Source organism: Mustela lutreola, chromosome 5 (assembly GCF_030435805.1).
Source record: "Mustela lutreola isolate mMusLut2 chromosome 5, mMusLut2.pri, whole genome shotgun sequence".
Lineage (NCBI taxonomy): Eukaryota > Metazoa > Chordata > Mammalia > Carnivora > Mustelidae > Mustela > Mustela lutreola.
Window position 1 is genome coordinate 9167663 of NC_081294.1, and position 25772 is coordinate 9193434.

General features: G+C 40.0%; 1 protein-coding gene across 5 annotated transcripts in view; it reads right to left on the reverse strand.

The window, feature by feature from the left end:
- Positions 1–25772, reverse strand: part of CTNND2 (catenin delta 2) — a 907536-nt gene that overhangs the window by 582094 nt on the left and 299670 nt on the right. The window contains exon 1 of one of the 5 annotated variants that reach the window (XM_059173666.1): positions 12710–12834. The exons of the other annotated variants lie outside the window; for them this stretch is intronic. The gene's annotated coding sequence lies outside the window, so the exon portion shown is untranslated. Of the gene's footprint in view, positions 1–12709; positions 12835–25772 lie in introns of those variants that run through there. 5 annotated transcript variants of the gene reach the window in all.

A 25772-nucleotide genomic window follows, 5' to 3' on the forward strand; every position in this document is an offset into this window, starting at 1 on the left:
TCTATTGGCTTAGCCCCCAAAAGTTCTCTTGCCAAACTAAAAAATTTACATAAAAAACCCCTCAATTATAAAATTGCCATTTTCATATATTGTTACGCTGTAACATTTCCATGGTAGAATAATGGGTTTTCCCATGATTTACCATCTTCCTAACATAAAATTCTCTAGTGAAGTTTACTGGTAGCTCCTTGAGTTGAGTGTCTATCAGTATTTCAGGACAAGGAGATGTCTTAAGTCTCTTCAGTGGCACCAATGTTCCATCAAGTTCTCTCATTAGATCCCTAGAAATACAAGTTGGTCCCAAATAGTATGGTGACAGTGCTGCTTAAAATCTCTTCGTACCACAATATCAGATTTCTATGGTATATAAATGAAATGCAAGAGGAAAACTGCCTTCTCACTAACACCAACCATAGATGGGGATGGAGCCATCAATACTTGCTGGCCGGCCCACAAACCATAGGTCTCAATTATTTTGGAGTTACTATTTTTATGATGTTGAATTCCAAGGCAAAAACAGTGCTACCATTTTTCAACCAGATTTCTAATACCACCCACAGAGTGGGTGCCAAATAAGTGTTTACGGAATTAATGAATGAAGTAACAGTAGGGCAGCTGATATTAATGGGCAAAGTGTTGTGCAAGGTGCTGGATGACAGAAAGAGGAAAAGACATGGGTACAAAACTGGTTCAGGATCCTGTGACAGTTAACTTTATGTGTCAACCAGACTGGGCTAAGAGATACCCAGGTCACTGGTAAACATCATTTCTTGGGATGTTTGTAAAAGTATTTCTGGAGGACTTTGGCATTTGAATGTTAGTAGATTAAGACGATCACTCTTATCAATGCTGTGGGCATCACTCCATCAATTGAGAGCTTGAACAGAACAAAAGGTGGAGGAAGGGCAATTTTTTTCTCTCTGTGGAAGCTGGGACATCCATCTTCTCTTGCCCCCAGTCACTGGCACTCTTGATTGTCTAGACCTTTGGACTTGGACCAGAGCTTACACCATGGACTCCCCTCATTCTCAGATATTTGAGTTTGGACTGCAATTACAACATCGGCTCTCGTGGAGCATGAAACTTGTAGGTTGTAGGACTTCCAAGATCCGTATTCTGACCCCATAATAAATCTCTTTCTAAATAGCTCTATATACCCTCTTGCTTTTGTCACTCTGGAGACCCCTGATAGAGATCTTGTTGATAGATTTAAGTCTAATAAAGGAGTTGACATCTGTGTAGCACTAAGTAGAATACAAAGTAAAATGCTAAATTGTGATGAGACAGATATGAATGAATTTCAAGGGCAACATCCAATTAGGGAAGATGGGAGAGAGCGGGGAGAAGGAATTCAAGGATAATGATCCATGCACAAGGTGGCACCTGGGGTGGGAAATGAGAGGTTACCATTTGACCATGTGAATAGAGGAAAAGCATTACAAATGGAAGAAACAGCATGATTTAAAGCACAGAATTAGACAAATATTGACTGTGTGTGTAAGTGCTTCAGGGACTAATTAGAGTACAGTTTGATTGGAATGTAGGACCAGATAGAATACTAAGCAAATTAGGTTGGAAGTTTTGACTTCAGTAACAGGTTGATACTCAACAATGATCCTGATTTTCCTCATTCATTAAATGTGATGCACCACTTCATCTCTTTCCATACTGCAACTAAGAAACCCTCTGAAATGTTACTGAATTCTTTTGATAAGAAAATAATATCTTCTAACTGGGTGGTTTTTTTGTTTGTTTTGTTTTTTAACATCTGAAGGTCTTTAGTTAACATGGATCCTATGCGACATCATAAGGACATCGCCCTACTAGGATGATAGTTTGCCTGTCCCTAAATTCCCATCTACTACAGAGCTTCTTCGTAATCAGGTGGACACAGGAAAGTCCTCTGGCACTGTGGATACACACAGCTATTGGCTCCTACAACCAAAGAAACAGTCTCATTTCTCTTCTGCTTCATTTATACTGTTGACATCTCTTTCCGGTGATTTAGTGTGTGTGTGTGTGTGTGTGTGTGTGTGTGTGTGTGTGTACCTTTAATAGTTCCTGTTCCTCATTGCCTCCAGAGTGGTTTTTAATTGCTAATGCCACATCTACTGCTGATTGAGGGGCCTGAGGTTACCAGAGGGCTGGTATCAGGTAAGAGGCAGTTATTATTCCAATTGTACTCTAATAGTGTACCAATTTTACTCTTTGTATAATAACAGCTGTATTGTTACTGTAATTATTTTATCTTCAAATGGCCCAGGGAAGAATATAGGATATGAAATATAATCCTTTTGTGCAAAGAAGAGGCAACTAGCAATCAGAGAGGTTAAGTGAATAATTCAAGACTGCTCAGGTAGTGCCAAAGCAGAGATAATAACAACAGTGAGAACTAGCCCGGTGGTCTGCCCTGTTCTTGGTAAGTTACAGAATATGCACCTGTAGGTCAACTCTTGTTTTACATTTTTTCACTGCAAATGTAGTGACATATGCAAAACATTTTTATATTAACTTCTTGCAATCCAAATGGCACACGACAGGATCTGAATCTACTTCTCATTTCTTACAATACCATGCCTTCAATTAAAAAAATACCCTCTTTACTGAAGTAGCTTCATGTCCTGAACATTTCAGTGTGGTCCATTTCTGGATCAACTTCAAAGGACTGAATTCAGACCTATCTTCAAGCTGTGGAAATTCAGTTTCTTCTCCTTTTATTTCTTTTTTGAAATTCCTCTGCTGGGAATAAATTAAGTTCAGTCTAACCAGGAATATATCCATATTTGCATCCTGAAAATCAAGCAAGAACTTGCAGGAACATAGCATTGATGAATGTATCACTGTTGAGATAGTTCTTATACAATGAAGCAAAATGAACTGTCGCCAATAAATCCCTTCCATGGTCATCACCCTTCCATATCTCCCCAATATGGGGAAGTGTCTTAATGGATGTGCATGATGAAGTTTGCAGGCTTATTTTCAGTCATAAAGAATAGTGTACCAGATGCTCCTGGTACACTGAATTTGTCACACTGTAGACAAGCTAATATCATTATGTGAGACCACAGGGGAAAAAATAAAAGATTCACATTTAATCCATATTAACTACCAGGAGACCCATCAAGGCAGTTGGGCTAGCTCATGATACAGCAGGTTCTAGCAAATTAGCAGCCCATAACAACTTAGTTATAATGAGCTGCAAGATCTTACACCATAAGCTCAACTCCATTAAAGTGAATTCAAGTACATGAATTCATGTACAGAGTATAACCTTAACATCTGTCTGTGCTTAGCCAATATTTTGTTTATGCCTTTTTAGGAACAGCCAAATTATCTTTGTGTCCCCTGAAACTGGGGAACTGTAATTTCCATCAGGTGCAGTTTTTACCTGATGGAGAGGGCAGAGCTAATGAATACCAGCGTTCCTGGCTGCTGAACCAGGCGGCAAGCCGCTAGGATTCCTGCAGCTGTTGGGCACATATTAGGTCCGTTTTCTCCCAAACACTTTTCCCTGGCTATTCAAGTGGGAAAAGCAGTAGTCCAGACAGAAATAAAATAGTCAACAAGATATGCATATTTAATAAATACTGCAGAACTTGAATTTAGTTAAGAAAAATGAATTATATCCTACTAAAGGCAGCATGGAGAACCTTCCCATTTTGATAAACTTGGGCCATTATTTTCCTAGAAAAGCAATGTTCTCCTTCTTTTTCCTACTCCCATTCTGTCTTATGTGTTTATTTACAAATTACAGTGACTGCCCATTAATATAGCCTAAGATTAAATTAGCCTTCATAACTTTGCCAAATAGTTTCCTGATTTGAAATCTGAATTAAACTAAGCCTTTAGTGCTTTTATCCTAAACTGCTACAAAACCAGACTTCCATACATGTTAGATCTCTGCGTTTGATACCTTTGAGCCCACAGACAAGGGTAGACATGTCTTCAAATTTTCAACTTTTTGTTTTATCTCATATTTTTTCAGGATCTTAGACTTTTCTTGAAATCTAATTCTGTACAAAATGTATGCATATTTTATTAGCCTTGAAAACCTACAAATTCTATAAGCTTGCTCTGAAGACATCAGCCCAGCCCAATTCTTTGATTACAGCTTTGAAAAGAAAGTACATAGCTCAGTGCTTTCCCACCAGTCTCCCTTCCTGTTGATAACTATCGACTAAACAGTGAATCCAAAGGGATATATAAGTGCATACATGCCTGGTACAAGTCGCGGGCATACAAAGATCAACATAAGCCTTGGATAGTCTTCTAGTACCTAGATGCAATGCACTGTGATCTCGACATTGTCTCATTGGCCCCCTAGGTGCAGAATGACTGGAGGTAATTACGTGCTCATTTACAAATTAGGAACAATCATTCGTGACTGCATGATCATCTTTATCAACGATCTCAAATCTGGTTATAATCAAGACAGGAGGGTCCTACAAGGACAGACGGCTGAGCTGGAACAAACACTCCTATTTCTCATATCTCAGCTTCTGAATCTGAATGATTGTTCACTTCCTGACACTGCTGAGCCGTGCAGCTCAGTCATAGCAACACTGCTCTGAAGCGGGGTGCACAAGGCAATTCCCTGGGGTGGGAGAAGTACAGGTGTGAACTTATATTTTAAACTCTTGTCACCTCTCTCACCTCTATGATATTTTTATCGTATTTTGTAACACATGAATTTTTATACAGTCGTACATTTACATCACGTACAAATAAACAGACATACAATGGATGTTCTTGCTCGAAAGTGTAACCGATTAGAGGAGTGAATTAGCAAAGGCTGGAGATCCCTGGGTGAGAGACACACACACAGGCTCGTCCAGGGACCCGAATGAGAGCCCATCTTAGTTAATCTTTGCTCCCCAGCTAAAAGTTGTACCCCTACCTCGGCACCAGGAAGACCCTACAGGAGAGATAATAAAATCCTATTCATTTGGAAGGGATCACAGAGCTGAAGACTCTAATTTTGCAGGTAAGGAAACTCAGGTGCAGAGGGATTAAGTAAGTAGAGATAGCAGCTTCACAGCCCTTCCAGGACACACCAGGGAAAGGAAAGAAAATGAAATAAAATTAATACCAGAGTTGGAGCTGATTCCACTCAATAGCTCTTTCTCAAAATGCATCCCAATAAAGCAGTAAACACACAAACAAACCAAAAATCAAAAGCAACAACAGAAAAAGAAGAGTTGGGAGGTGGCCTCACCTACCACCATCTTTGGCAGCGCACTCAGGCTGACCGACTTTCCGTGACCCCACCATGCACAGCGCAGCAGCGCCAGGCCTGGACTTTCTGACCATCAGCTGCATGGCTTAGGGTAACACAGTCACCTCCTCACTTGAAACCCCTTTAGAATTCTGCCTTCAAAAGCCGCGAACATCTACATTGTTCTAAGATGAATAACACATTACCAAAAATAACAAAATGCTTACAGCCCAGGAGTAGCCACTGATCATCCTGAGCTGGTGAAATGGTGTTCCATGGACGGAGGAAGAAGTTACCATATGAAGTTATGCTTCGTGAATGACATCCCAGGGCACCTGTGCCAAGGTGATGAGGGTCACTCTTCTGATGGAGAGAAAGTTATGCACCTAGTATGCCTACATTTTCTTAGAGTCCTACGATTGGAGCACACTGGGGTCAGCATATAAATCTCAGCCTCTGGCCCCCAGGCCCATATTTTTTCCTGCTACCCCAAAGCTAAGAAGCCTGTTTCATACCTGGTTAATTACACTATGAATTCTGTCTCCACTGAAAGCACATATTCTCAAAGTCGCCCCAAGGCATCAACATCCCCTATAGACAAGGATGGTAATAAACTTGTTGACCTGGCTTCCTTTTAAGAATGAGAGTAAAGAGAAAGTTCTCATGGAGCACTGCCCAGGACAAACTTGTCGGGTCTCACTGGGTTGGGCAGAGCCTCTAGGTCACCATAAGGAACTCCACTCCCACCCTGTAGTTCTTTTGAAGAGAGGGGGAGTAAGAGTAACAGCAGTCGGTCATTTGTCCTCTGGCCCCAACTAGAAGGGCAGCTCCACAGAGGCAGTGGTCTTGTGGTTCCTCATTCCTAGCGTTGAGGACAGGGACTGGCGAGTAGGAGAGGCTCAGTCAATAGTGCTATATAGTAACTGTGTTATGCCATTTAATTTAGAACAGCCTTAGGAGATGCTCTAGACATACCAGCATCTGCGGGCTTATCGCATGGGGTCACAAGGGTGCACGATCAGCCACGCCACACAATGGGTGCAGATGAGAGCAGCGAGGGGAGAAGGAAACTGAGGAAAGGAGGGGACATCACCAGATCGGGTGCAGAGTCCTTCCCCTCCGTCTGCCTCAGTCTCTGTGTCTCGCTCTCTCTCTCCCCCTCCTGCGCATGAACATATACAGCATGGCAGAGAGTAGGACTGGAAAAATATGAGATTGTGATCAACCAGATACCACTGACCCCTTCAATCTCTTATCACTTTGAACCCACGAGTTTCCGCTGTGGCAGCTGGGACTCCCCCAATCTCTATCCTGCCCCCCCCCCCAATTCTGGGCAGGGAATGCTCGGCTCCAGCTCGAACTTGTCTTCCCACCCTCCTCACTCACAGCCAGTTTTTGCATCTGTAAGATCAGAGAGGGGGGTTCTCAAATACCCCTGGGTCCATCCAGCAGTCCTCTAGGGGCCCTCTTAGAATTGCAGATGTGCAGCCCAGCCTCTGAGACTCTGGGCCAAGAAGCTGCCTGTACAATCCGTGCTCGAGCTGATTCAGAGAAAGGTACCCCTAGCACACCATTCCCAATCCCTGAGCTCTGGGCCTTGCAGGATTCTGCATGAGCACACTGCTGAGCAGGTCCATCCGTGGACAGTAACAGGGAGAAGAGCCTGGAGCACCTGGCGAGAGGACCCAAGGAGGGGGATGCCATGCAGGGACAGGGGCTCTACAAAAAGGCAAAAATCAGCGCAGAATCTAAGTGAAATGTTTAACCTCAACAATGCCATTGGACGAAGGATGAAGGGGAGGGAGCTACGGAGTTAAGCAGATACGGACTCAAAGTCTTGCACAGTTTTCTTCTGTGATCTCAGACGTACCACATAATGAAATAATTACTCCTCTTAATGTTTCTCATCTGTAGTCCAGGGACAATATCTACCACATAAGGGTTTTGTGAGGATTGAATGAGATGTTGTAAGCAGATACTAGCTGCGTTCAGTAAGTCTATCAGTGATTACTTCAGAGCAATAACAAATAAAAGGCCCACGTGTATTTATTTTTTATTTTTTAAGATTTATTTATTTGAGAGAGAGAACGTGAGCATGAGTTAGAGGAGGGGCAGAGGAGGGACAGAGGGAGAGAATCCTCAAGCAGACTTCCCACCGAGTGTGGAGCTCAATGCGGCCTTGATCTTAGGACCCTGAGAGCATGATCTGAACCGAAACGAAGAGTCAGACCTCAACCAACTGAGCTACCAGGTGTCCTAGGTTTATACATTTTTATTTTCATTTTTTAAAAATATTTATTTATTGGAGAGAGAGAGCTCGTGAGCAGGGGGAGGGGAAGAGAGACAAAGAGAGGGAATCTCAAGCAGACTCCCTAGTGAGCGTGAAGTCCCAGTGAAGTCCTGTGTAGGGCTAGATCCCCCGACCCTGAGATTATGACCTAAGCTGAAATCAAGAGTCGGATGTTTAACTGACAGAACTACCCAGGTGCCCCAGGTTTACACATTTTTAAACAAAAGAATTCAAAGTTCTTATTTAAGGTCATATGCCTAGAAATTAGGTAAGTCCCTACAAGGGAAATGTATGGCATTTGGCAGTATTTATACACTACATCTGCCAAGTAGAAGCCAGAATATGCCAGAGTCCACAAACTAATGTCCAGTCCACAGCAGCATGAGGGCCAACAACAAAACGGTCCAACAACCCCTGGGCCTATGCATGTAGCCACAGCCCCACAGCTCACTCAAAGTGTCCCTCTATAAACCTTTGTCATCTTCCCCTCCATATTTATGGTTTCTGTTTTCTGGCGGAAGTGCTGTGTGATCAGGTGAGTACAGCTGAGTCCCAACCTTAACACCCACATTTAACTGCTCTTCCGTTTCAACACTGAATATAGTCTCTCTCACAGAAACTCTATTTAAACGTTGACGGAAATTACCAGAAGCTGGTTCAGAACAGCACGCGGGCATGAAATGAGCTGAAGCTGAAATTCACAAAGAAGGAATGTGTGAATGATGTGGAAGCCATGCAGCAAAAAACCCTATTTGGAATTACCCTCATGGGAGGCCCAGGAAGCCAACTATTACCCTTACATGCTACCAGCAGCTGAGACCTAAGGAAACACAAAGGCTCCAACAACCATCTCTTTGCTTCATACAGAAATAAGGAGACAACTGACCAATGTTTATGATTAGTTTTTCATCTTTAAAAATGAGCCAGTAGTATTGAAAGCCACAGAGGAACTCAACACGTTCATTCCTCAAGGAAGTAACTCTCACATTTAAAAAAAAATATTTGCACGCTGGAGAAGGTTACTGTGCAATTAGCCACACTGTAATGTTTATTAAATTCTTAGAGCTTGTGAAGTTTATTTTTAAAACTCTAAGTGCTAAGTTTAATTAAACTTGTCAAAGGTAAGAACAACTTGACAGGGTAGAGGCGGGTGACTAGCAGCACAACAGGCAAACCTGTGCTCACCGATGTGATGCGCTCCAGGTGAGCCAACGTCACGTATGGCGACAGCATGAGACTCCGCCACGGATGTAATTTCTATGGATTGGTAATTCTCAGGATCCTCAAAATGCATTCTGACTTTTGAGCAGAACTTCATTTAACAGAACTGCTGACTGAATATGAGCATATAAATAATCCAGGTCACAGTGTCTCTTTTCTCATCTTGATGAACATTACGAGCACAAAGAAATAGATGATACTGTATTTTAAAGATTGTGTGTAATTCTTTGCGTGTTCCTTACAAAATGCTTTGGAAAATATGCAGATACATCACAGAACCTCAGAGACAGTGGAGCACCACAGTAGGAGCCAACACAGTTTACAGTGGAAGCAACAGATGGCTATTGAAGCACAAGGTACCGGTCAAGTTTCCACAGCTAGAGGCGGGGACACCCCGGGCTTTCTCACTACGAATCTATCTGATGCCACTGACCATGGAATAGAAGGGAAATTCTCAACGCCTCTTTTGTGATACTTGGCTGAGTGTTGGGACACAATCAATTATGAGCACAAGTCTTGTATCTGACCACTTTCTCTCACACTTATGTTAGAATATTGGCTAGTATTGGCTAGTAGAAAATTAGAGTATTTTCTACTTTGTTTTTACAATCCGCAAAAACAACAACATAGTAGAACACTGTTTGGCGCCAGACATCTATACTTAGTTCTTCATTTTTCCCTTCCATAAATAAGGCAAGCATGGGTGTAGGGGCTGGAAATCCCTCAGTAAAAAATAAAACAGACAAAAATCCCTGCCCTCGTAAAGTTTATATTCTGGCAGAGAAAATGGAGATAGAACGAGATGGACCAGTGTATTACTTAGAGCACTGCCTGTGGCAAAGGCGCTGGAGAAAAACAATGCGGCCGGGGCCAGGGGCGGGGGGGTGGGGGGGGTGCTGGGTGGCTCAGTGGATTAAGCCCCTGCCTTAGGCTCAGGTCATGATCCCAGGGTCCTGGGATTGAGCCCCACATCGGGCTCTCTGCTCAGCGGGGAGCCTGCTTCCCCCTCTCTCCCTGCCTGCCTCTCTGCCTACTTATAATAGTCAAATAAATAAATAAAATTTAAAAACAAAAGCAATATGGGGAGGTCATTTCAATACGGTGATCAAGACTGGACTCATCGCCAAGTTGACCTCTGTGGGAGGGACACAGAGGGGAGGGGGCGTGTGCCTATGTAGGCTGGATGAGAGCTGAGGGGCTGCTGCACTGTTTTCAGCAGAGAAAAATGCCAAATGAAAGGCCACATGCCGGGAGCATGTTCTATGAAAAGCAAAGTGTCTGCTATGCTGAGGAAGGGGCACGAGAGGGAAGACTTCGGAAATGTGGGGGAGACAGGGTGGTGGGGGCACTTCATCAGGGGGCTTCAGAGACTGCGTGGCTTTGACCTGGACTCTATATGATGGCATTTATATTTTCAAAGACATTCTCTGGCTGCTATTTAGAAACTATCCTTATAGTCACTGTTTAGCAGTTACATTGTGCACATCCCTTAACCGTTCTGCATCTCAGGCTGGCAGGACGAATGGCCGTATTTGAAGGCCCCGTATAGCGCACGGCACAGCGGCACCCTCTCCTTAGCCATGACTCCGCTAAAACAGGTGTTCCACTGCATCATAGTTAGGAGTTCTCACATCTGTATCCAGACCAGACTTTTCAGTTCATGTACTCCAGGGAATACCTCTTTCCATTCTGGTGCGTGGCATACAGTATTTACTATATGGGAGGGCCTCAACAGGGACTTGCTGAAAGTAAGGTAAGACAAGACAGAAGAATTACAAAAGAGCTCTAACTCAGAATTCACATGTTAACAAGCTTCTCATAGAAACACAAACACAAAGCCTTGTTCCTAAATCATTTGAACTGGAACTTTTGGTCAAACGGATTAGCTGTAATTTTGTGACCTATCAATGTAATCCTGAGTTGGGCCAATCCTGGAATTGTCTGGGAATGTGTGTGTGTATATATATATATATTTTTTTTTTTTTTTCACAATTAAAACTATTCTTCTCAATTGTGTGCATAAAACTTATGAGTAAATAGTCCAGGAGACATTTTGCAATTTGGCCTTTGAATAGCCTCAAAGTGCATATTTCTTTGAAATCACGTTTTGTTTGATCTCTGCTTATGGTTTAGGATGGCCCCTGAAGGAAATGATTTACTAAGTTGTCAGATGCATTCACATCATATAAATACCAGGATCAAAAAACAAATTTAAAAATAGTTTAAATTTTCTTCCCATATAAAATATTTCTATTTAACCAATGTGAAGTAATGGCAACCATACCACGGAGTTGGGTAACTTGTTATTTGTTTAAAAACTATTTGGGTCACATGCATATACTGTGCCCTCTGGTTTGACAATCTGATGTCTCTTGAATCCATGACATCAGTGTTCCACAAAGGGTGAGTGCCTAGACACCGTATTCTCCAAGTGAAGCTTCATGGCCATTTACCTTTACATGTAGGCAGTGTTCCTAAAGAACGATCAAGGCATGGGAAACATTTTCAAAGGTCAAAATTTTCTTTAGTATCTCTTCTCAGCAAATACCCTTGAGTTTTGCCTCCATCACTTAAAAATGAAAAGATTTCTTAGCTTTAATATCAAAATAAAATTTTATATTTTAAAATTTTAAATAATGAAATAATTAAATAATAATAATAATTAAATAAATAATTGATAGTGAAATAATGACTAAGAGGTGCTCCCAGAGTATTTTCAAGTCTTCAAGTCTTTGTCGGGTTCTCTAAAATAACTCATACCTATGCAAGTCAATTAAAATATTGAAACACGTGCCAGAACATGCACCTGTTAAAAATAAAAAATTTCTTCATGTCAACTTAGTCATTATTTGCCCTCAGCATCTGAGCTACAAATTCATTCAAATTTCAAATAACATTAATCAAATAGAAATTCTACCTTGTGATTGTCACAGTTAAGTCGGAAATCATTCTGTCACTCTTACCAACCATTTGAAAACACTAAAAATAAAAACCTAAAGATTTCGAGTCCTCATTTCATTTTACTTACAATGCTACAGAGTACGCCTATCTCATCAATATATAGCGATCTAACAGACAATTCCCAGAGACTGCCACCTGTTAAATCCCCCAGCTTTTGGAAATCAATTTGTTTTTTCATCCTGTTCAGTACACAAATATTTTCCAAACTCGAGCGGCGAAAGAGGTGAAATCTATGAAGTCTTTGTAAATTTGGGTCAATGATTCTCTCAATGAGTTATGTGAATAAAAGCAATCTGGAAACGCTTGTATGGTAAAGGTTTTCTGTAATTATGGGATTTGTGCATCTCATTTACACCATTTAGAATGATCAAAACATGCAATTATTGCATTCCAATTCTAATACAACGCTCATCACTGAGAACCAAGTACTCTGTTAAGATACGGAATGCAACGCAACAAGTTAGCTGTCCAATACACTGAATTTTTACTTTACACAGTGACACTGGCAGGATGATGTTTATGCCTTTACTACTTTCAACAACTAATTTCTTCCTGAGTGAGGTTCTCTATTTAATTGTGTGTGGGGGGGGGGGGGATGGCGGGAAGCAGCCCACAATTTCCAAGTCAACTTTTAATTACTTAATTCTCAATTACAAATAGGTATTGACATGGCTAACCGTAACTTTCATGAAATCCAAAGGATGTATCTACGACACACCAAGTTTTACTACAGAGAATTACCAAGCAGTTATAATGCTTGGCTAAGAGAGAAATGGCACATGGATCCTTACTACAGCATCCTGTTGAATTCGGTCACTTGGCTTTTACGATTTCAACATTAATACACTGAAAAAACTGACTGGCAACCCTGAGACCAGAAACAAAGTCCCCCCGGGGTTTTCCACCCATAACTCCCAACCTACTGCTTAAAACTTTAGCTACAAATCATCACACAAACAACATCAAGAGTGAAAGCATCGAAAAGACAAATGCGTCCCATTTTCACTTTGTTTCTCCTTTACCTGGGGCGACCAGTGGTCCTTAAATACTGGAGACTGCGGTCCAGGCCAACAAGTGGACTAGTCACAAAGATGAAGGGTGACTTTCCCCTCCTTCCGGGCAGCGGTTCCAGACGCTCCCCCCAACTGCTCCTCCCTCCCCGAACCAGAGCTGAAAGGAACCCCAGAGAAGCTCAAAAATCATGAAGGGAGTGGAAGACCGGTCTCAAAAAAGTCAGGATGCCAAATTCTCATAGTTTAATTTCTTCTTTCACTCGCCAAACAGTTGCAGAGAAAGCAAAGCAAGACGCATCAGAAACACCACAAGCCTAGTGGTAGCGGTCTTAGAAGAGAAAAGAATTGAGTTCAGCCAGGCACAAAGGTCTCCATGGCAACGGTGAATTTAGACCCCCATCGGCATTATTTATGCAACATTTCATCACAAAAGGACCCTCCCACTAGCCTGCTTAGCAAATTCTAGTTTTCTGATTTTCCATTCCTTTGCCCTAAATCTGTATCTGGATCCTTAGCTATCCATGCCACAATGTTAAAGGGGTGGGGGGGGGGAGGAAAAAAAGAAGAAAAAAAACCCCATAGAATCATAAAATTAGTCTCAGACTGAATCTAGACTTTGTTTCCTTGGTGAATTCAAAGGCAAAGAGATAGCTTCGAGATTGCTTAGAGTTCATACTCAAAGCTGGTCTAGTTTTTATTTCAAAGGGACAGTTTGAAAAACGTAAGTTTATTCAAATTATTTTATTTTTGAAAGGAGATTGCAACTCGAAAGAAGTATAAAATATGGCAAACTCTAGCACACCTGAAGGCTTACAGGAAAGAGAACTTGTCCAGATGCTGACTTTGAAGCTAACTTTCATATGCTACTGTCCACCCCTATCCCGCCTAGCCATTGCACTACCTCGAAAAACTCCTTTGAGCCTTTCACTTGATTCTACTCTAGCCACGATTTCCATGTATTTTAAAGACATTTTTATCAGCTGTGTGTCCAATGGACCATAGGTCCACATTTTATAATTAGATGATCTAGGGTAACTTATTTAAAACAGACTTAGCACCCCAATGTAATGACGTACTATATTAACAAGATGTTAACCACTGAAGAAGTACTTTCTTCAATTCTAAAACAATATACAACTATAATTGTTGGGATCCTTCTTGATGATGTTGAAAGGAAATGCTGGGAGTCCTCATCTGAGAAGAATCATCTTTGGCGTTAGCTCAAATAAGAGCTAAAGAAGGTGACTTTTAAAAACTAGTTTTTGATTATTTTTAAAACAGCATAAGCTTCTTATTAAAAATTTAAACTTCCTACTTTCATAAAGGGCAGCTCTGATCCCACACCCTCCATACACCAATCATTTTTAATATAGTTGTATGTCTAGACATAAATCATGCACTTTGATCTTAGTCTTGATTGACTCAATGTTGTCCTTAACACAGTTTGCAAGGATGGCTCACGGATGCTGGTATTTTCTGTCAGTACATATTTGATAAGATTTTCTGTTGGGTGCAACATAGGCAAATATCCATACCTCCTGGGGGCATTGTTCTCCCAAAACTGGGTATTCCTGGTGCCTCTGGAAATACCATTGACCTTCATTGACCTTCAGGAGGATGCACCCTAACTTGCACAACACATGGCCTTATGTAGATGGTTATACAATTTTTGTGAATGCATCATTCAGATAAGCTCTGACACTGAAAACTGAAGAAGAGAATTAAAAAGCAGGCTAACATGACTCTCTTTTAAGAAAAGAGTTCTCCAGGCAAGAACAACCACCACCCACATGTTGGTTCCCAGTTTTCTCTCTTCCACATCTATCATCTTTTTTTTGTTGCTTTTTTTGTCTTTTTACCCTTCTCTTCTGTTCTATCTCCTCATGCCAGTTCTCTTTATTTCTGCAATATTGATGCTTCTCCATGACTTGGATGTGGTTTCATTGAAGCGGTGGCTTTACGTTTTCCTATTTTTCCATCAATGTTGCCCACTCTTATTATTTCTTTCCTGATGTCTTTGTCTTATCATTTCTTTGATTTCATTTTTTTTCCATGATTCTAACTTTCTTCAGGCTATAAAAACATTACGGCTAATGTTCTCTTATATTACTTGGGGGTAATATAATTTTCCTGGAGTTACACTTTCTCTGCATTTTGTATATGACTGGTATGTTACTTTCTCCTCTTTCTGATTTCTTTTTTTCCTACTTTTTTTTTGTGACAGTGTCAATCTACTGTCTTATATTTAAAATCTTCAGTTTATTACTTCCTTGGGAATTATGACAATGCACCTTGGCTTGGCTTTTGCTTAATCACAGATTGAGGAGAAGGGTGTGGAGTGTGAGTGAAGTGAAAGTTAAAGAAGCAATGCTTGAAACATCTCCCATATCAACATGATTCTCTCTTGTTGGAGCTTGTCCTCCACAGGACTTCCTGTTTCTCTGTGTCCCCTCATGTCTTCAGAGCTCAGTGTTTCAGGGAAGGTCTCTGAGTCATGGCCCTTTCTTCCCTGCTTCTCTTCTTCACTTCCACTCTTCCATATTTCCCTCCTTCCTTCATCTTTTTTAAAAATGAAATTTGTACAATGTATGATATCTGAAAAGTGATAGTTACATTCTGTGTCCCTCCTTTATATGAATTTGTGGCCAGTTCTGTTCCTACCTTAATTGTAAATGGAACTATATTACTAATGTATAGCATTTTTGTTGATTTTGCTTTTTCCAGAAAAGCAATAGAATAAACTAAATGTTGTGGAATGGCTATAATTAATAGTTTAAACTAAATTCTAAAAAGGCCTAAATATGAGTCTTTCACAAAATTCAACAGTATTCATAATTGAAAAAAACATCTCTGCAAACTAGGCATAGAGAGGAATCCCTTCAATTTGATAATGAAAAAAAACCTTCCTAAAAATTACAGAGTTAAATATTGAAAACGTTTTTTAGAGATGTTATTCACTGCTATCATCACTCTATTTAACATTGCACTGGAGGTCTTCAACAATAAAGTCAAAACAAAAAGCCAATGTATAAACACATCAATTTTTTTTCTGGTATCAACAATAAAGACATTAAACAACAATAACATTGACAAATAGCAGAGAAAAATATCCAATATCTAGAAATAAATCTGTGTGAAGTTAATATAAGACCTCCTGTCTAAACACTATACAACACTATTGAAATTAAAGCAGACCCAAATGATGGTATTGCAGAAATATACCATGCTATGGTTGATAGATTAAGTATTGTAAAGATTTCAACTTCCTTGGGTTAACTGAAAGGTTTAATAATACTCTAATCCAAACCTGGATTTTTTTCTGGGCTGGGAGGGGCTGAGATAGTAGATAGTGAATTCTAAAATTTACATGAGGGCGTCTGGAGGACAGTTGGTTAAGAGACTGCCTTCAGCTCAGGTCATGATCCTGGAATCCCACGATTGAGTCCCATATTGGGCTCTCTGCTCAGCAGAGAGTCTGATTCTCTCTCTGACCTTCTCCCCTCTCATGCTTTCTCTCTCTCACATAAACAAAACCTTAAAAAATAAATGAAATAAAATTTACATGAAAATGCAAAGGGCCAGGACGCCTGGGTGGCTCAGTTGGCTAAGCAGCTGCCTTTGACTCGGGTCATGATCCCAGCATCCTGGGATCGAGTCCCACATCGGGCTCCTTGCTAGGCAGGGAGCCTGCTTCTCCCTCTGCCTCTGCCTGCCATTCTGTCTGCTTGTGCGCTCTCTCTCTCTCTCACTCTCTCTCTGACAAACAAATAAAACCTTAAAAAAAAAGAAAAGAAAATGCAAAGGGCCAAGAAGAGCAAGTGGTCTTGAAAAAAAGAAACAAATCTAGAGACTGATTGAACCTGTGAGATAAGAGGGCACATTAAAAAGCAGTAGCAGTTAAGACCACAGAACATCCGTATAAGAAGAATCCCACAGAACTTAGATCAGGAGAGATTATTACACCAAATCACATTTTTATCTAATTTATGAGAACCATGGAAGTGCCACACAGTGGGAAGATGGTACTTTCAGCTGGGTATCTATCTGGTGAAAAAACGCACCTTGACTCCATCTCAAAAAATATACAAAAATCAATGCCATATGGAGCATTAGTCTACAGGTAAAAGATTAAACAGTAAAGCTCTGAGAGTAAAACAGGGAACACATGAATGGCCTTAAAGAAACCAAGGCTTCCTTATGCAGGCTGCAAAAGTGCTAGCCTTAAGAGAAATTAAAAAGGTATAAACTGGGCTATAGTGAAATTGGAAAATGCTGCTTATCAAGATGCCTTCGAGAAAGTGAGGGGGCACTCGTGGGAAAAAATATTCTCATTCTTTACGTGTGTCTGTATTTATCTATATCTCTATACCATCATCAAAAGTCCCAAATGCAGTATATGATAGGCAACCTAATATTAAGAAGCTCAAAATACGTCAGCAAGCACTTCACAGGAGAGGCTATCCACATAGGCAATAAACAAATAAAAACATGATCAACTTTATTACTCATAAGGGATACGAAATTTAAGATGTCCATGGAATACCATTAAAATGGCACAGAACACACATTAGAATGGTTAAAGCAAAAAAGAGAGAAGACAAAGTGCCAAAAACTGACAAATATCAGGCGTTACCAGAATTTTCACAGACTGTGAGTGGAAATCTAAGACAGCAAAATTAATTTGATGGCTTTCAATATCTTCTACAGCTCTTCACGTGCATCCTCTGTGTCTCAGAAATTCTATTTCTAAACAGAGCTACCATATGACCCAGCAATTGCACGACTGGGTATTTAGCTTAAAGATACAAGCGTAGTGATCCGAAGGGGCATGTGCACCCGAATGTTTATAGCAGCAATATCCACAATAGCCAAACTATGGTAAGAACCTAGATGTCCATCAACAGATGAATGGATAAAGAAGATGTGGTATATATACACAATGGAACACTATGCAGCCATCAAAAGAAATGAACTCTTGCCTTTTGCGACAATGTGGATGGAACTACAGGGTATTATGCTTAGTGAAATAAGTCAATTGGAGAAAGACAGCTTTCATATGATCTCCCTGAAATGAGGAAGTGGAGATGCAACATGAGGGGCTTGGGGGGTAGGAAAAGAATAAATGAAACAAGATGGGATCAGGAGGGAGACAAACCATGAGAGACTCTTAATCTCACAAAACAAACTGGGGGTTGTTGGGGGTGGGGGGGAGGGGGGTTATGGACATTGGGGAGGGTAAGTGCTATGGTGAGTGCTGTGAAATGTGTAAACCTGTCGATTCACAGACCTGTACCCCTGGGGCTAATAATACATTATATGTTAATTAAAAAAAATTAAAAAGGAAGAAATTCTATTTCTAGGTATACACTCAACCGAAAGGTGACCATAAGCACACCAGAGACATCTGCTCTGATGCTCATACCAACAATATTCAAGTCAGCCCCAAATGGACATGACTAACACACCCTGGAACAAGAATAAATGTAGTATGGCCTCTGGGCACAATGAGATACTAATCAGCAAAAAAATATGAACCAATAACCAAACACAGTATATAGCTGAGTCTTACACACATGACCTTGAGCAAGCTGTACTTCATGATGCATGCACTTTTCTGATTGTTTATTATTCTTAAGAAACAAAGTCCTAAATTATTTTCAGTCCTAGATATCAGACATGAATGAAAACAGGGACATTATTTACCTATTAATGTTCTTGAGTCTAAAATAAAATACCATTTCAAACTCATGGGTTTCCAGCAATATTCTTACCAATTTATTTTAAAATGAAAATATAAAATTTTTAAGTCTTACAAAATAAAAGCAGAACTAAAGAATGAAGAAGGACTCACTATTTGTTGCAGTCTCATCAGTTTTAAAATAATTCACTATGTTGTGCCCTTCTACACAAATGATCTAATCTCTTGGGCCAAACAGAAAGAAACTGCATTATAATACTCCAAGAATTTTGATGTTCTGGCCACTTTTGTTTACTAATACTGACAGCAAAATAAAAGAATAAGTAGCACTAATTAATATAGGAAAGCTTTAATATTATAAACAGTGACAGATTTTGTAGTGATTTCCAAGTAAATATAATACAAATAGTTTTACGCTTTCTGTAAAACTATCTTTAGAAGAGGTTTTGTTTTGTTTTGTTTTGTTTTAAAGACTTGACTCTTTCCTAAAATTCTGGCTTTTTACTTTTTCAGAATCTGCATTCCAGTATAAAACTCTGTAATTCTATTTATTATCCCTCCGGACTCTAAGGTATAAAATTACAAATGACTGACAGCCAAATTACCAAGTTTGCCTTTCAAGGGGATGGTGAAGCTTTAGCACAAAGATCTATCTGCAATTAAATAGTTGCCAGGAGTAATATTTTTAGGGCCAGCTCAGCTTTTTTTCATTTGTAGTCTGCAGTTATCTCGGCTGCCCGTGGCCAGAATGGATGGCAGGACATATTAGGGGAAAGAGGAGAAAAGAAAGAGGAAGCAACTCAAACAAACAATGCTGGCCTTTTGCCTAGGGCCCTGGTAGTGACAGCTACTTGGATGAACTTGAAACTCCGGGCTTCCTGCTGTTTCTCAACCATCGCTACCTGGTGTCACACACACTCAGAAGTAGGACACTGGGGACTGGAGGCTGGAAATGCATGACATCATAGACAAGCTCATGATCGCGAATCAGTGTAAATTTGACCTCTGTAACTAGGAATGTAGGCTATATATACTAAATCCCCTAATAAAATACATCGTGTTCATTATTTGTCCTACTGGGATATAACCCTCGGGTTATTTGGGACCTTTCACACTGGGCAAGTCACATGTCTTCCTTCACTCTGTGCCTTACGTTAGAGCTCATGCAATGAGGGATTAAGAAGACCAGAGGATTTTCAGGGGCAGTGCTCTATCCTGGCATGAAATTAATTTCACTGTATTCAAAGCACTCCTGGTTTCTCAAATAAGACACACAGTTGACCATCCGGGAAAGGTTCAGCAAGCCCTTTGGCATTCCTAATGTTGTCCAACTATCAATCCATGAAATCTGTCTGAATTTATATTTTTGGCATAAACAAAGCTTGGAGACAGGAATCCCCAGCTACTGAATGCACAACCGCAAAGACTCCAAAAGAAATGAATTTAGACCACGATTTTTAATGCATTAATTAATTAGAGGCGGAAACACATCTGTTCTATAGAACACTCCTAAAATGCCACAATGTGTCAGTTTTACTATGAATATATGCACTTTCTAAGTAATATGAATAATAACAAGCCCAGAATTCTCATTTTTAAATGCAGAGTTCCCATTTTTAAAGCGGTCTCTCACCTTCTCTTTCTCTCTCTCTCTCTCCTCTCTCTCTCTCTCTCTCTCTCTCTCTCACACACACACACACACACACACACACACCCCTTGGAAGAACGCAACATTTTAAATTACAAAAAAGAGTCTTTTTATGGCAGAATGGACGTTTATCCATATCTCAAGCGCATATTTAAGACATTCTCTTCTAAGAAATAACTCAATTTATCTGACTACTGAGACCACTGTATCTTAATCTCCCAGTATTAAGAGTAGCATTTGTTGCGATTTTTTTGCATAATTAGCTTCCGTCTTTAGTCGATATTCTCCAACATTTATGTAAAGTGGTGATCATGAATAATACTGTGTCAAAACAGAGTGGGCCCTGTTTCTTGGGCGGACTTGGGTATTACATCATTGCCCTAGGCTGAGGTGCCCAAGGAATACCAACAAGAAAACGCGCATGACTAAGCATTTTAAGTTCTTCCCACAATGTGTTTGGCTAAGACGCTACCCAAAGAGAATACTTTAAAAATATTTCCTTGCAATAAATAAATAAATAATAAATAAATGAAATAAGGTTCAAAGAAATTGGAGGGGTACCTTTCAAACAAAGGAATAAATTCTTGCAATTATGCATCTCAATATTTCAAGTCAGAATTTTATAGACATTTTGGTGTAATTTTTCCCTGTAGGATACATTCTCCCTGGGTATTAGCACACATTCTTACCTTTAACCTGGAAAATTCTGGATTCTCTAACTTAAGATTTAAGTTGTATCTTGGAAAGTTAAGATATAAAGGCCAACGGGCTCTATCATGGGGCTAGGGATTACACATGGGAGAATTGGCTCAATATTCTCAGTATTTCCATAATTCCAGGAGGCTAGTGTCCTCTGTGCTCTTTGTTTGCTAGTTAGTGTTTGTTGTTGTTGTTGTTTTATTTTAACTGAAACACTTCAATTTTGGTCAGCATTCTTTCATGAGTTGTAGTATATTTTATGTTCCATTTCTTCATTACTACCTAAGAACAATCTCTAAAGTCATTGTTTGTCCTATGGTGGGATTGGATGCCTGTGGAGCAGGGGAGGAAGCTGGCTTAAACAAGTCCAGGCTGACCTTTGCCAAAAGGACCTTGCTTGCGGAGATTATAACATTTCATATTAAACTGATGAGAATCACAACAGAATCAGTGCCTTGTCATTTGTTGAAATAATACACTATCTTTTGAAAATTTTGAAGACTCTTCTACAAGATGTTTTGAATACGTTGCTATTTCTGAGGGTTGCCTAAATACTAGGATCAGAAAAGGAGGCCTTGACTGTATTCTACAATTTCAGCTGGTTCTAGAATGGATATGGTATTTTTTGAAGTAAGTGTTTGTCAGGATGCCTATAAGCTTTGCTTATACTTCTCTAAAGCTCCTAAGTTCCAAGGTTTCTCTCTTCATAATAGCAACCAATCTGGCATGAAACGGTTCCCTGACACTGAAAAACTGAGGCTCATCTCGCTCTGTCAATAAACGTTATGTTCTCTCATTCTTGCTTGAATTTCAAAATTTGGCCTCCAAAAATATGTTTCCCTCAATCCACAACTGGACTGTGGAATATTAAAAAATAATAATAATGCGAAAGAGACCAGCTGGCATTTTCTTGGGTAGGTAACTCACCACTGAATAACAAGAACTCAACTTTCAGCACCCGTGAACCTGCCTTTGTCCATATACTCGAGTGAGGAGGCTAGCTAGCTTTTTTGTTGTACCAAAATGGCAGCTTAAGCATAGAGTGGAATCTTGCAATTGCTTCTGCACACTCAAATGGAGCAAGTTGCTATCTCATTTTAAAGATGAGAAGAGACATTTGGAATTAAGTAATTCCATTAAGATGAAGTAAGATGAAGTAATGTGCCCCAAATCACACAGATATTAAGTATTAGAATGTAGGTTCCAATGGAAAGTTTAACTTCAGAACTTGTGTTCTTGGGGCACCTGGGTGGTTCAGTTGGTTAAGGGTCCGACTCTTGATTTCAGCTCCGGTCATGATCTAGGGTCCTGGGACCCAGCCTTGCACAGGGTTCCATGGTCTAGGGGAGTCTGCTTTTTGGTCTCTCTCTCCCTCAGCCTCTCTTCCTGCTCACATGCTCTCTCTCCTTCTCTCAAATGATTAAATAAACCTTAAAAAAAAAAAAAAAGTACTTGTGTTCTTAACCCCTGGAGATCCCTATAACATTACAAGGTTTTAAGTTTGTCTTTTGGGGTCAAGTGGCACAGCCATAGCACCGTCATTTTCTGAGAGGGTTTGAATAGCTCTGAAGAATCAGAACCTCCCCCACCCCACTTCCTACCAAGAAAGGAAGTTCTGATGAAAAACACTAGTTTCCCAAAATTCGTCCAGGTTCCTAGGGGGGCCAGCATCCCGGGGCTGCCCCAAGTCTACTTGATCTACTAAGTAATCCCTGAACAACTATGGTTGTGCCTATCATTTTAAAGGTCATTAAGGTTGATATTGTATATAGACATTTAAAGATTCTTTTATCTGCTTGGAGAGCCTGTGTAGCTCAGTCGGCTAAGCATCTTCTCTAGATTTCAGCTCGGGTGATGATCTCAGAGTTGTGAGATCAAGCTCCACATTAGGCTCTCCACTCACCATGGTGTCTGCCTGGGATTCTCTCTCTCCCTCTGCCCTTCCTCCAAGGTTTCTCTCTAAAAATAAACACATTTTAAAAAAAATCTTTATCTGCTTACATTTGGATGAATTAGTTGTGCTTCTTTAAATAAAAGGAGACAAATATCACTTCCCCCTTTACTAAGACTCCTATATGAAGGTTTACAAGTTGATGGGAGAGAGGAATCTTCTATTACTTAGACTTTTAACACAAGAATTGAAGACCAAGTTGGGAAAATTGGACAGCCACATGCAGAAAAATGAAACTGGACCATTTCCTTATGCCATACACAAAAATAGACTCAAAATGGATGAAGGACCTCAATGTGAGAAAGGTATCCATCAAAATCCTTGAGGAGAACACAGGCAGCAACCTCTTCGACCTCAGCCGCAGTAACTTCTTCCTAAGAACATCGCCAAAGGCAAGGGAAGCAAGGGCAAAAATGAACTATTGGACTTCAGGAAGATCAAAAGCTTTTGCACAGCAAAGGAAACAGTTAACAAAACCAAAAGACAACTGACAGAATGGGAGAAGATATTTGCAAATGACATATCAGGGCTAGTATCCAAAATCTATAAAGATCTTAGCAAACTCAACAGCCAAAAAACAAATAATCCAATCAAGAAATGGGCAGAGCACATGAACAGACATTTCTGCAAAGAAGACACCAGATAGCCAACAGATTCACTCAGCATCAGGGAAATACAAATCAAAACCACAATGAGATACCAACTCACACCAGTCAGAATGGCTAAAATTAACAAGTCAGAAAATGACAGATGCTGGTGTTGATGGGAATGCAAGCTGGTGCAACCACTCTGGAAAACAGCATGGAGGTTCCTCAAAAAGTTGAAAATAGAGCTACCCTATGACCCAACAATTGCACTACTGGGTATTTACCCTAAAGATACAAATGTAGTGATCTGAAGGGGCATGTGCACCCAAATGTTTATGGCAGCAATGTCCACAATAGCCAAACTATGGAAAGAACCTAGATGTCCATCAACAGATGAATGGATAAAGAAGATGTGGTATATATATACAATGGGATACTATGCAGCCATCAAAAGAAATGAAATATTGCCATTTGCGACAACATGGATGGAACTAGAGGGTATTATGTTTAGCGAAATATGTCAGTTGGAGAAAGACAACTATCATATGATCGCCCTGATATGAGGAAGTGGAGATGCAACATGGGGGGGTTGGGGGGTAGGAAAAGAATAAGTGAAACAAGATGGGATCGGGAGGGAGACAAACCATAAGAAACTCTTAATCTCAAAAAACAAACTGAGGGCTGCTGGGGGGAGGGGGGTCGGGAGAGCGTGGTGGGGTTATGGACATTGGGGAGGGGATGTGCTTTGGTGAGTGCTGTGAAGTGTGTAAACCTGGTGATTCACAGACCTGTACCCTGGGGCTAATAATATATTTTATGTTTATAAAAAAAATAAATTAAAAAGAAAAAAGAATTGAAGACCAAGAGCTGAAGAAATATCTCTTTTGTCACTATGACAATTGTACAGGACTTACTCAAAACATTTTACCAATAAGTGGCCGTTAATATTCATTAAGGACTGTCTTATAAACATCAAAAGTAAGTACAGTGCTTACAACAGCAACAAAAATGTATGGAACAATGTGCTTTAGTAGATCATGAGGACACAGTGATATTTACTAGAAAATGGATAAAAACAAAGGTTAAAAAAGAGAGGTTAACTTTCATGGCAAGTTCTTCCTTAAGCGGACATTTTATTTCTAGTAGATCTTGGGGGGAGTTTGCGTCTTCTCGAACTTTTTTTAGGTGTCAACATCTTTACATATACTAATTTAACGACATTTTTAATTTTTCATTATCCCTGATAAATGAAATCCTGAACTTGCCCACAGTAGTTATTACCAAACACAGCTTCCCCCTCACCCCAAGGTGATATGGCTGGCTGGCAAAGGATTTTGGTTTTGCCTTTTTTTGTTTTTTTTATTTCCACTAGTTCCTAAAATCCAAAATGGTTAGAAATTCTACTTATCTATGAGGACAATGTGTACCAATGTTGAGATACATGCCTGGGAGTGCAATTCAGTGATGGACCTGGGCAATGGAAAGGGATTCATGAAATATAATTGAAGGGCACCTGGGTGGCTCAGTTGGTTAAGTGTCTGCCTTCGGCTCAGGTCATGATCTCAGGGTCCTGGGATCGAGTCCTGCTTCAGGCTCCCCGCTCAGTGGGGAGCCTATTTCTCCCTCTCCCTTTGCCCTTCTCCCCAGCTGTGTTCTCTCTCCTCTCTCTCTCTCTCTAAAGTAAATTAAAAAAAAATCTTTTTTTTTAAGAACTATAATTTAGACTTTCCACTTGGGTTCATAGGGCACAGGGTTTATTATTTTCGTGATGAGAAATGACACTTGGGTATGGCTATCCAATTTATTAGACTTACTGTATAGCAGGGGACCTGACAGGTATAAATTTCTTCTGATATTCTGATGACATTCTATTACCATTAAATTGATACTTTAAGTACATGCTACCATATTCCAAAGTTAAGAGGTAGCTCAGAATTCATCATTGTACCTACTTTCAGGAAATCTCAAATACTGGGACCGTAAATGTTCGTTATCCAATTCTGAAGCACAGATGTAAATATGAATCTGAAGGGGAAAAAAAAGACTTGTGACTGAGATATGTGACTCAAACTTCCACTTTTCTATCTCCCACCTCTATTTTCCTCACTGGCATTGTTGGGTGCCCAAGACAATCACTGCAGTATTTATGGACTTAGAGAATTACTATTACATTAGAATATTAGTATGTGGGCACAGTATTGGGGTGTGTGTGTGTGTGCGTGTGTGTGTGCGTGATTTAAATCAGTATGTGAAAAGCATTTTTTGCCACCTAAATTTTAAGCAACTATAAAAAAAATCCATGTATAAAAGTACTGAATATTTTCTACAGTTATATTAAGTACATTGTGCATTTTATTTTTCTAACTTGAGAAAATATGTTGACAATTGACCCAATATGTGCACATATCTTTTAAAAGGAAGATGAACACAGCAAATTGTATTTCAAAATTATTGGGCAGAACATTTCCAGACAATGATGTTAGTAATGA